The following is a 12509-nucleotide window of genomic DNA, read 5'->3' on the forward strand; positions in this document are numbered from 1 at the left end:
GAGAAGTCAAGAAATGAGTCATGGGAATTAGTTGGGAACTAGGGAAAAAAACACTTCCAATGAGAAATACGAGCTCAATCTCCTCAAATTATCAAAAACAAGAGTGAAAGGGATCTGTTTACAGTACATGCATTTGTTTTGCAAAAAATGCAATGTGAAGAAAAAAAAAAAAAGCCATAATACAAGCCATGGCTGTACTCTGTATCCAGGTAAATTTTGAGGAAACAAAAGACCCATTTCTAACAGCATGTGTACTGCAGCCTTGGAAGTAATGACCTGTGGTGTGTGCACCCAGTGGACACTCTGGAGCCACGTGTGAGCTGCAGGGCTCAGAGGAGGGATAGGTGAGTGATGGCATGAGATATGCATAACCCATAGTGTGCATGATGCCTCTGAGCATGCATCCTCATGCACATATGAAACTTGACTTATTTATAGCTCCAGATCATTGTGGGATGGAAAGAAACAAATTGTGAGTTAGGTCAAATAACAGGATGATGCGTAACGGTAATAATTTAGTCTGACAGCACAAACGCACTCCAAATATTGATGAATTCAAGCTCTTTAAAGTAGGGGCCTTATCTTCATTACAGCTACAGCGCGGGTCTGTTTGAAATCTGGCATTTTCTGCTGAGTACTCGGGGCTGTGGGCATCCCTCCCAGCCACCGCAGTGGCTGCAGAAACCATTTGGCCCTGTCCTGGCCCAGCCTTCTTGTGGGAGGCTTGTATCAGATCTGCCTCTTCTGTGAGCAGTTTCAACCTCCTTTCAGCCCCCCAAAAGCCAGACTGAGAGCTCTGAAATAGAAACTATAACTTCAGGGGAAATAGGAGGGGGAGCAGGTATAGTAGAACCTGCTGTAGCATCTCTGGGAGGGCTGGCACCATCCACAGGGTGACGGGATGCTGGATGAGACTTGGCTGCAGCCTCTCCAGTGGGTGCCCAGCACAGGGAAGGGGATGGCCCTGTGCAGCTCAGCTGTGAAATCAGAAAGCTGTGATGGATATTGAGCAATAGCTCCCAGTCAGCATGTCTTCCCCAGCCTTTGTTTAATTTAACTGTAAGATGCCATTAAGGTCTTTTAAGAAACAAGGAACCTCAAAAGCCCAACGTAAGCACAGAGAAAGGCCCTGATAACACGGGAATTTGATAGATTCCAGTGAAGAATCTTTTGGATCATTTGGACTCTAGATGTGCAAGGAGAGCAATGGGTGAGACTGAAGCTGAGCAGTAGAGAGCCCCAGCTCTGAAGCTGCAGGAAAGGTGGGCAGACAGCCTGAGAAACCACAGCCACATGTTAGTGGGGAAAGGGCACAGGGCAGAAAACCTGAGGAGAACTCAAATAGTTTGGGAACTGGGTTTAAAATAAAGCCAGTTGTTCATGAACAGCAACTTACTGCTCCTGTGTTTAGGGAAGTAGGACTTTGTACTTTTCTTGCAACAAACCAGGCAGCATAAAAATGTTTGACCCTGTCTGTAGTTTTCTTCCTGCAACTGAAATGTTTCACAAGATCCTGAATTTTGGTGAGCTGCTTGGCTTAAAAAAGCCAATGCATGTTTGAGAGTTTTAATTCTGTGTGTGTGTGTGTGTGTGTGTGTGAATGTGAGTTTAGGTACCTCAAATTACATTTCAGCTTCCAAGTGAGGGCAGTAACTTTCTCTGCAATGTCGGCAGCCTAACTGGAAGAACATGTTTCTAATAAGAGAAATGCAAAGTATAGGCAGCGAGAATTTAGGAGATACACTAGAAAAAGACAACTTCAAAATATTGTTAGAAATGAGCTCATTAAATGTGCTTGTTTTGATCTCTGCATCCCATACAGTACAAAGGGTCCACTGGGTGCATATCAAGGGGGAATGGAAAGATCAATTCATATCAAGGACGGCAGCAGAAGTAGCAAGGATAAAGGTGTCTTGTTTCACCTGTGGGTTTTTTTACCTTCTGCTTATGACTACATTTCATTTTAAACTTTGAACCCAAGAGCAAAGGTGCACTGAGCAGCAGATGTTGGGAGACAAAAACATGAACATGCAGCAGGACCTCAGATGTCACAATATGTAAATACGGGCCACAGAACATAAACACGAGAGAATGGCAGCAAACATGGGCTGTGCAAGGAGATCCTGTGTAAACAAGATCTGCCTGGCAGGAGATGCTGTGAAGACAGGAGTTTTGCAGAAAGACTGAAGGAGTTGGGTCCCTTCTCCCTGGAGAAGAGAAGACTCAAGGGGGATCTCATCACAGTATTCTAGTATCTATAGGGTGGCTACAAAGAGGATGGAGGTTCTTTTTCACAAGGAGCCACATGCAAAAGAAAAGAGGCAAAATGCATGAGTTGCACCAGGACAGGTTTCATCATGATATAAGAAAGAAATATTTTACAGTGGGAACAATTAATCACTGGAACAACCTTCCCAGGGATGTGGTAGAGCCTCCATTGCTGGAGGTTTTCAAGATGCTATTGAACAGGGTGCTAGGTAGTCTCATCTGGGTTCTTTTTCCTACAAAAGGTTAGACCAGATGATTTTTCGAGGTCCCTTCCAACCTGGACTCTTCTATGATTCTATGAACTACACAAGTTGCAAGACAAACACTGGAGTGTGGCAGGACCACAAACTACCCACACAGAGAGAGGATGGGGGAAGGAGGATGCTCACGTGTGTGGGAACAGAGCAGGTCAGGACATGGGACAACAGCAAAACTCCAGAAGGCAGAAACTGGGCAAAGCAGCCACCTCTGGTTATAAACACAGCACTACTGCCTTGCAGGTGTAGCATGCATCGTAGCACAGGGAGGAGGCTTCAGTTCTCAGATCCAGTAAGAATAAAGAAGCTGTGAAAAGCATGGATTCCTTCTTAAGGGTGTGTGTATTATTGACCATAACAAGCAGCACAAGACAGGCTGCCTTTTCACAGGGAGGGAGGCATTTTGGAAACAAAGTCATTATGGGCATAAAGGAGATCCCCTTGTGGAGGGAACTGTTCTGTGGAGAAAACTGGACACCGTTAAGTCAGTAACTGATGCTTTACTGGTAAAGCTGGAATGAATCTCATGTGCTTCTGCTCCTGATCTCATTGTTTCCAATGGATTGGATTTCACTGGGTGGAGCATGGGAATCTCACTTCTGTTACCATGCCCATGAAGATGATCCATACTGTAAAGATGATTTCATACACTTACCTTTGCTCCAGTCACCCATTTACAGTGAAGCTGTTCTTGTATCAGAGTTTTAGGGAGTGATGTGGGAAAAAGGAACATGTCCCTCTGACAGAGGGAAGGGAGTTAGGTTAAACAGTGGTTAGAGAAACAGACGGGGTAATTAGGGTTATAACCAGAGCACTTCAGTTAGGTGGCATTAATTCCCTCCCATCCTCTCCTGTCTCATTGCACATGACACAAACCCATGAGCTCCATGTATGTGGCTTGCCTGCACCCCATCCATGGAAAACCTTGGGTGAGAGGCTATGTGAGCTGACCTGTGTTAAGTCAGGTCAGAGCTGCTAACGGGGGACAAAACCCATGACAGTAATTTCACTGCTCCACCCATGAAAGACTACAGTATGTATTTCTATTTATATAATAGGAAAAAAATTATTAAATGGAATTCAGTTGCCGATGTACTTGTTCAAAATGGCATTGGTGTCATAACAGAGGTCATTGACACATAGCTAAATCAAGGAAGATGACCAAGAATTTAAGAAATCTGGTCATGTCTTATTTATGGAAAAAGCCTCAGCAAGGAGCTGTGTGGCAATTTCTGGGGGTGGAAAGACTTATGGCGTCTGGGTAAGAAAGTTTGTGTAATCTGTCTAGGAAGGGAGAAGTCATCTGGTTCAAGGAGAAATGTATACAGATAACTAAAACAACCACAGGAGAATGCTGCACAAAAGCTTCTAGGGAGGTACAGAAGGGACATAAGGATATGTTTTGGTAAACACGAAAGCTCTGCAAGGCACTGTGCACACAGATGGGAGTGAGGTTTCTTTTAAAGACTGTGCTCACCACAGCAGAGAGCAAAGCCCAGTAAAAATATGAGACATCATCAAAAATCCAGTCAAATGGCATAAAAAATGGAGATATTATGCAGTAGATAGAAGTAATCTTTGGTGGTAGCCTATCGGATCCCGAAATGGCAATTGCTTAAAATGCTGGAGCAGCTGTTTTGGTAGGAAAAATATATGTGGGCTCCTGGCTGGTTTACAATGAGCTTTCCTCCTGACCAGTGGGTTAGTCTTTCTGTCAATGCTTTGGGCACAACAGCAAATCTGGCATCAGTATTTTTTTTAAACCTGAACTGTTAAGAAGAATGTGATTTCTTAAAACTCTTCAGGGTTTTTTTTTCCCCAAGGTTTTAAGGACCTGTGCTGTCAGTCCAGCTTGCTCATGTGTTTGGGTAATTGCTCCTCAATGGGTTTTAGTAGCAGGAATTTTAAGAGTTTACACCATGGGACTGCAGCAAGCTGGCTCTTTTTGACCAGACATTTCACAGAGGAAGCACATGATGTGCAGAGGCAGCAGAGGTAAGTGCAGGCGCTGGCCAGGGCATCCAAGCCAGCCCAGTCCCCTGCAGCAGGGAGGGTCAGCCCTGAAGCGGCAGAGGAGCTCTGATACACAGGGACTGGCAAAGGCTCAGAAAGTGAAATATCTTCTGTGTGTCTTGGGTAGCAGTCCCCTGAGAGGGATAGGTTAAAAGTGCCGTTTCCTTCTGCACCTTCCTGTTACTAAGGTGGGAACCACATTTTACAGAGCCCTGTTTTCTCTATTATTCTTTCTGTGTCACCCCATCTCCCCAAGGTTTCTGGTTCTTCCCTTGGCCTTCAGCCTGTCATAGCCTCACCCCTCGGCAGACATTCGGTGCTGATGTAAATCCAAACTGAATCTGGCAGATTTAAGCCCAGTCTACCCTTCATAGTGCTTTCCTACAGACATAACAATTCTATGGGAAAATTGAATAGAAACGTAAAATATTAACTTTTTGGAGGCTACCTGCTCCTGAAAAAGTTTGAAACTGAGCATTTCATGGCTAAAATGTAAATGCCTTTGAGGGGAAAAAAATCACTGATAAACGGAAGAGTGGCTGTAATGGAAATAGTGTTTCCCTGCCCAGGAGAGAGCTGGGGACCTGAGCACTGGCGGGCGATCACACAGATACACCAGCTTCAGGAGAGCTACCTGCTAGGTGAGGATCAGGCCCCACCGTCACGTTTTATTGAGACATTGGTGTAGTACAAATAAAGCAGGGCTGAAGCTGTGGCTGCTACAGGCAAGAGAAAAGGAAATGAGCCAAGTATGATGTCTTCATAACTTGCAAGCTATAAGAATGTGTTTTGCTGGCCTTATGGATATCCGGACTTTGAACTCCCCTTCATTCCCATTTCTCTCTCCCATGACATCGATTAATTCCTTGGGACTGTCTATAACCCCCAAATTCCTTTGAGCTTGTCCTGTGCAATGTTACACCACTGGGGCTCCGAAAACTATTGTGTAATGGAGTGAGATCACAGACTAGCTCAGTCCACGCGGCTTGCGCTATCTTGCCCGCCTGATGGTTAGCTGCAGTTAAAACGCTAAAAAAAACATTCATGTAGGATTACAGACATGATTCTTAATAGTGCTAGGAAATTCAGGCATGCAAGTGATCTTCCATAAGCAAGGAATCCACTGATGTGGAGAAGTTTTCCACTGATGTTTGTAAGTTCATTGACTCTGCTGTGGCTGCAGTTTAGGAAATCCAGCCTTTATTTGTCTTATGTGCTGTATAAACACATAAGGATGTGTTAATCATGTAGGCTGGTACAGGGGGAAGGAGAACAGCAGTATCATGTTTTCAGATGTGATGTTTGGCCTCTGAATGTTAAATAGAAACCTGGACAGTATTCATGGACTCTCAGCAGATGCACCATGATGTTCAGATTAAAAAGTCCCTGACAGTCAGGAACTACCATCCCACGGTGGGATTTTCCTTTGAATTGAGTCATTGGCCTTTTACAAAATCTCATGTTAAAAACCTATCGACATGCAAAGCACAGGGAACAACCATTTTAACTTCCTGGGTTGTGCCCTCATGAAAGCACTGGGAACAGTCAGGGGGCTTTCACAGCCTTTTATTTACACAGAACCTCTGGGAAAATGCAATATGAAAATGAGCCCAGAGTGTTTTGCTGCAGTGTATCCTGACCAGGAGGTATGAACAACCAGGACAGGACTCAAAAGCTGTATCCTTGGTGATTCATTTAGCTTTCTAACCACCATGAAAATCATAGTGCACCACAATGTAAAAAGTGAATGTGCTTGGTCAAAAATAAGGCTATTTGTGAGCTTCAGATAGTGATCAAATGGCTATATTTTATTCACTAAAATTAAAAGAACTAAAATTTAAAAAAGCTTTGCATATGGACATGTGAATATGCTGATGCAGGATGGGCATGTGAGAAGACACAGTGTGGTCAATAAAAATTATGTAGGTCCTCTGAAGAGTGTGAAATCTGCCCTGGATGAAGGGGTAGGAGGACCAGGCTTCCAGCAGCTGCCTGGCAGTGCACAGGACATTTTCCTCTCCTCTGGGGCTAGGGGGTCGGTTCACCCTTCCGGCTGCTTCTTCCCTGATGTCTGTACCTGTTGTTCGCTGTTGACTACACACAGTTAATGAGGCCTGAAAATATGCTTTTGGAGACATTAATACAACCATGTTTTATCACCAGGTCATTTTGTGTTGGCATGTGTGGTTATAAGCTAGAGGGAATAGATGTCTTTAAAACAAGCTGTTTGGTCAGAGAAGATGCGCTGTGGTTGCAAAATGCCATGCACTGTGTGTAGGGCTGAGAGGAGAAGGCTGCAGATGCCCAAGAGCTTAAACATTTATACTTGAAGGTAAAACTATGACATGCAATCATTCTGCAGCCTGCACTGGCTTTTGCTGCTTGCCCCAGATTATTCTCTGGGCTGTTTTTCTGAAGCAATGCCATCCCAGAGTGATTAAAGGCCAGTCCCAAGCCAGACAGAACACGGGTCTGTGCCTATGGGTCTAACCTGAGGGCCAGAAAATGAAGATCTGATGAGAAACTACTTTTGTGTTTGCTTGATTAAATATGGCTATAAAATTAAGATAAAACATATACACAGCTCCCTGGAGGTGTGTTGGGAGGATGCAGCATTTGATGTTTGTAAAGTGATTTGGAAGTGAAAAATGCTGCAACAATGCAAAGCCCTGTCCCTTGCAAGAAAGCTGATCACTTCTTTTATAGGGTAACAAAGTCCAGAAGAGTGGAGTGGAAATCAGCCTGTCTCCAGATCTCTTTCAGCAGTCCTACCCTTAGCTAATGAGGGTGGCTGCAACTCTGATACAGCACAATGCTGCAATCTTCTGGAAAGAAGGAAGAAGAAAACCCTTCAGCACCGAGTGACTTCAGGATGCCTGCAGAGTCACTGTTGTTATTTATGTAGAGGGGTGCTGCTGCAATCCCAAAACCAGGAGTTCAGGCCTGGATCCAGCTGACTTCGCAGTGACTGGCATGGCTTCAGAAATATCTCACCATCCCTTTATCAGCGCGTCTGCAGCATTTCTGACTCAAGGCCCATGAGTGAATGCTTCTTCAGAAAGATGGTAATTGGTGCCCGATGCATTTGAAAACTGGCAAAACTATATGATAGCAGAACAAGCCCTGCTTTTGCTTTTTCAGAAGCATTTGTGCTATGGGGATCAATGTACATATACATTTGTGAGCCTATGGGAACAAGACCGTGAAAATCTTGGAGGGGCAAGACTATACACAGTGCCTGTCAGCAGTTCTCTTGAAAAAGGCTAAATTCTTCATTTTATGGAAGGACCTCTGTAGGACATACTGCCGTGGGAACTGGTAACAAGCAGGGTGTGAACAGTTTGTAACTCCCCCTTGGAGACCCATATCAAGAAATCTTGCAGTGCAATGAGGTGCAAAATATCCTCCTTTTTCCTCATGTCCAGTATCCAGCTGCCCACCATATTTTTTGAAACTTATTTCTTGACTGAAGGGTTATTGCAGGGGTCTACTGTAACTGCAGTGAGCACCTAGGCACTGCTTGTTTGCCTTCAGAACGGCCCTTCATGTGCACCCTACCCCGTTTGTGCTCACCTTCTGCCACAGCTCACCACCACTTCAGCTGTGCAGATGCAGGAAAGGATGTTTTTATTTCCAGTAGGGATGCTTTCAGTGATGCTGTAGATAAGCACAGCCTTGCAGCCTGACTGCCACCCTGGAGGAGACAGCAAAGATGAACAAGCAGGAGGGTGGTGGAGCACAACCTTCTAAACCTGGTTTGCAGCTGAAGGAAGCATGCTACATAATGACCCTCTCATTTTTTTCTCCTCTAGACTGGGTATAAAAGCAGGCATGGGTTGATGAGGAGGAGGGATGCTGCGTTAAGGGGGTTGTGGTCACCGTTGTGCTCACCCTCCCCTTTTGAGCAGGGCAGTGCCCACTGCTGCAGGTGACATGGCTGTTCATGAGATAAAGTGCTACAGTCTGGTGTGAAGACCACAGTCTAACCCACAGCAGTGGAGTTATCGTGGACAGTGGTGGCTCAGCATCAGAAATGGCAACAGGAGTCAAGAAGTCTCTGTGCCAATCCCAGCTCTGCTACCCTGTGGGACCAGCAAGGCCCCAGGAAAAACAAGTACAAGGCAAATAGAGTATAAGAGTTAGCCCCTTCCCAAAGCCCTTTCCTTTATCAGAAGTACTTCATTACACATCTATATATAAAGCTGGGATAGCAGTATTGGCCCACCTCCTCGGGTGTTGATTTCAGCAAGGAAATTGGCCCCAAGTCCTGATTTAAACTTGCATTTCATGTTCATCACGAACTTGTGCAGAACAAAACACCTCCTGTCTCACTTCCCATCCCATTAGTAAGAGGCAAAATGGCTTTTTAGGAAAGCTGTGTAATTCCTGCCTTAAATTCTCTGAAGTGCTGGGGGGTTTTTTGGTTCCTCTGTGCAGCTTTTTTTACAGTTTTTTAAGCCACAGATGAGAAGAAAAAAAAACAACCACACAACAAAAATCCAATTAAGGAAAAGCCTTGAGAAAGAGAAAGTGCTTGTTGTTTAAAGGAGAGCTGTAAAGGGAGCCAGGAAAGGTGGGTTAAATGCAGAGCCTAAATATCCAGCAGCCATAGTTGTTATCTGAGCCATTAACGATGCAGCAATACTGGTTTGGGGTTTTCCCCTCCGTTCTCCAGGTTCAGCCTGTGAGCAGGTCTCCACAAGCTCCTTGCTTATTGGTTTGATATCATGAAAAGTAAAAGCCTGTTAAGAAAAGAAAATGTATGAAGAGGCAAAGTAGTGATCCCAGAACTCTGGAAAAAAATCTTGGCTCTGCATTATTCTACATAGGGGCAAATTGATCAGGTGCCAAGAAAAAAGAATTACCCCAAAACAACAGCCTTGTTTTGATTTCCACCCATTCCAGTTGATCACAAGTCTCCAGGCTGAGCTTGTCATTTAAAGGAGAGCTTCTTATTCAGTCAGCCACAAGCAGTGACTGCAGGGAGAAAGCACAGCCTAGTTTTATTTAGTATATTTCAGCTGTTGATAAAACAACGGTTCCTTCCTTGAATGTCTCAAAACCTGCACAACCAAACTATACCATAAGTGATACGTGTTGTACCAGGATTTCCTTGTACTCTGTTAGACACAGATGACCTGAGACCCACTCACCCCATTTGCCCATGGAAAAAGAAATGAGATGAAGAAATAGAAAAAGGAGTAAGAGAATAAATGTAAAAGTAGAAGGCATCTCTGTTAATTCTTTGCCTGGTTTATGTTGCAGGCTCTTTCTCTGGCTCTTTGACCTGTAAGTTTAAAACCATTCTGGAGGGCTTCAGCCATTTTCAGCTTGCTGGCCTTGGTGGAGGGAAAAATTCTGCTTTAGTACTTTAAAATAACTGGTGATAGGCTTGTTTTCTCAGATGCTTGCACAGATGCTGGAGGCCACAGATTGAGCACTACTGACCTGCTGGGTAGAATGCAGCCATGGTTTTATGGGAAGCAGAGGAGTTTTGCACAGGTAAGTGACTGAATCTGCAGCTAGAGAAGACCAGACGAAAACACACCAGCTCACTCTATGGACTAAATTCTGCCAGTGACACAGAAAGAGTGCACAGTAGTACTAAGGTCAGTCTTGGACTCTGTGTGTATATTTGCTTAAGTAGAGATTTTCCTCCTTCCCAATTAGGACAGCTTTGTTTTATATCTGTGCCTCTCTCTGGTCTATCCAGCCCCAACATGATGGAAATGCCTGTTCCCTGCTGCTTAAAGACACAGGGCATGGAGGGATCCCCGTCTGTGGCGAGGAAAACAGGGAAAGCTGATGCGCGCATGTGTGTGTGTGTGTATTCCTATGTATCACCTCTGCTGGAAGCTATGAGGCACTGATAGCTCTTAGTTCAAACCGAAGTACCTCAGTCTATGCAGGGATCTGTTTGTATATATTATTCAAGTGAGTATACTTGTAGATATATACAAAACATGCAGATGTGACTGTATACTCAAGGTGATGTATTTCCACATGAACTCATTTATCTTGAGAGGCAGGCAAGGAACAGTGTTTGGAGCAGCTTTCTGCTGGAAAGACTCCAGGCAAGAGTGATCTCTCTTTGGTCATTTAACAAGTGGTGGGGTCAGATTGAGATCTCTGAGGCTTTGAACATTTAGCCTTTTCCTTTCTCCATCCCACCTGCCTTTCTTTCTCATATTATGCAAGAGATGAGGTACTCCGATAAAAACACTTCTTGTGGGAGAATATGACTCAGTTTTCACAAGTGGATACCCCATGAAACATGGCCAGCATCCCCTCACAAGTCTTCATATAACCAAAATAATATCAAAAGTGGAGGCAGGAGAGAAGCAGGGTCAGAGGGGTGAAGTGAAGGGGGAAGTCATAAACTTCCTTTTGTATTATGTGCACCTAACTCCTGCAGCCTCTGAATCACAACTGTGCACAAATAACTCACAGTCATCTACAGGAAATCACCACAGTTGTAATCATTGTCCTTTTTACTCAAGAATTTGCAGGCTTAAACTATTAGTGGCCCAGTATGTTTATACACATCCAAATTATACCTCTGTCATGTGGGATATAGTTTCTCTGATCTAATTTAACTGTCAAATATCTCTCGGAAGCAGCTGGGAGAAAATCTAATGCAACAAACTAGGCCTTTCTCCACCAAGGGAGACAAAAACTCATCATTGCTTCAGACCCGAGACTGAATATACCTAACTCAACCACAAATTGCTGGGCTAAGTGGAGTTTGCAGCATAGGCAGGAAGACTAATTCCTTCCCTTGCAGGAATTACCATGTTAAACTCCCTGACCTGGGTTACACAGGAGGCCAGATTAGATTATCGCTGCCCCAAATTCTGGTCTCAGAAACCAGTTTTCACTGCCCATCTGGCTGCAGTCCCAGGTAAACAAGAAAAAAATCCAAGCGCCTGGTTGGGGTATCTTGTTTCTGTGTGGTGCGGTGGAAGGACTCTCATTGGTGTCAGTAAGAAGGCAGTACAGCTTCCTGAAAACAAGAGATGAGAAAAGTATTAGTGGATGTCTGGGGTTTTTTTTAGGGTCGGTGTCGGTCAACATGGGGCCCTCCTAGCATGGCCTGTATATGCATGCAGGCAGCTCCTGCCGCTGAAGCAGGGTTCCTGAATGCCTTGAATTTGGTTAAGTACAGAGAACCCCCCCCATGGCATGGTGAATCCCAGAGATGCAAACCATTTGCAATGGGCACTGATGGGCAATGCTGTCTTTTCTCTACTTTTGGACCCTCCCCTGGGTGATTTGGTCCCTTCTAGGGAAAGGGATGCTGTCTTGCCCAATGCAGCCCTTCAACAACCTCTTCGCCATGCCCAGGGGTTGGCCATAGAAGCCCCAGACAGAGACTGAATAAGCCCTGCTGCCTGTCTTCTCTCCCTACCGCAGCCAGCCCTCAGCAAACAGACCAGGAACAGCATCTTCCCATGCCACAGATACCCACAGCCACGCCAGACCCATGCATCTGAGGGACACGATATGGTAAGAGGCAGAAGCTCTCTCCAATCAGCTGAAGAAACAGAACTTTATTTCTCAAAGAGCTGCATGAACGTCTTCTGCTTAGTAGCTCCTCACCTTCCAACACAGCTAGCAGAGCCTGCTTCCCTGGTGTGTTGGTGCTCACTTACAACTCACGCTTACCCCTAAAGCTCTAGGATCCCTTTTTAGCACCTCCTGTGTGAAATACTTAGGCAGATACTACCAGCAGGGCTTGAGCTCCCTTCTGAGGTGCCATGAAATCACATGGTGATTGACTACCCCCTAGAGCAGCTTGCCCATCCTTGATTACCGAACATGCCTCCATCTGTTTGTCCTTTCCCAACCCCTGGAAGGATGGTGAATTAACAGCAGGGCTGTGACTAATGGCAGTGTGAGCAAGCAAAGAGGCCATCGGCTATCTAAATCAGCTGAATCAGAAGGAGCAAGGAAAAGGGAAAAGAAAAAAAG

Source organism: Falco rusticolus, chromosome 6, assembly GCF_015220075.1.
Source record: "Falco rusticolus isolate bFalRus1 chromosome 6, bFalRus1.pri, whole genome shotgun sequence".
NCBI classification, from domain to species: domain Eukaryota; kingdom Metazoa; phylum Chordata; class Aves; order Falconiformes; family Falconidae; genus Falco; species Falco rusticolus.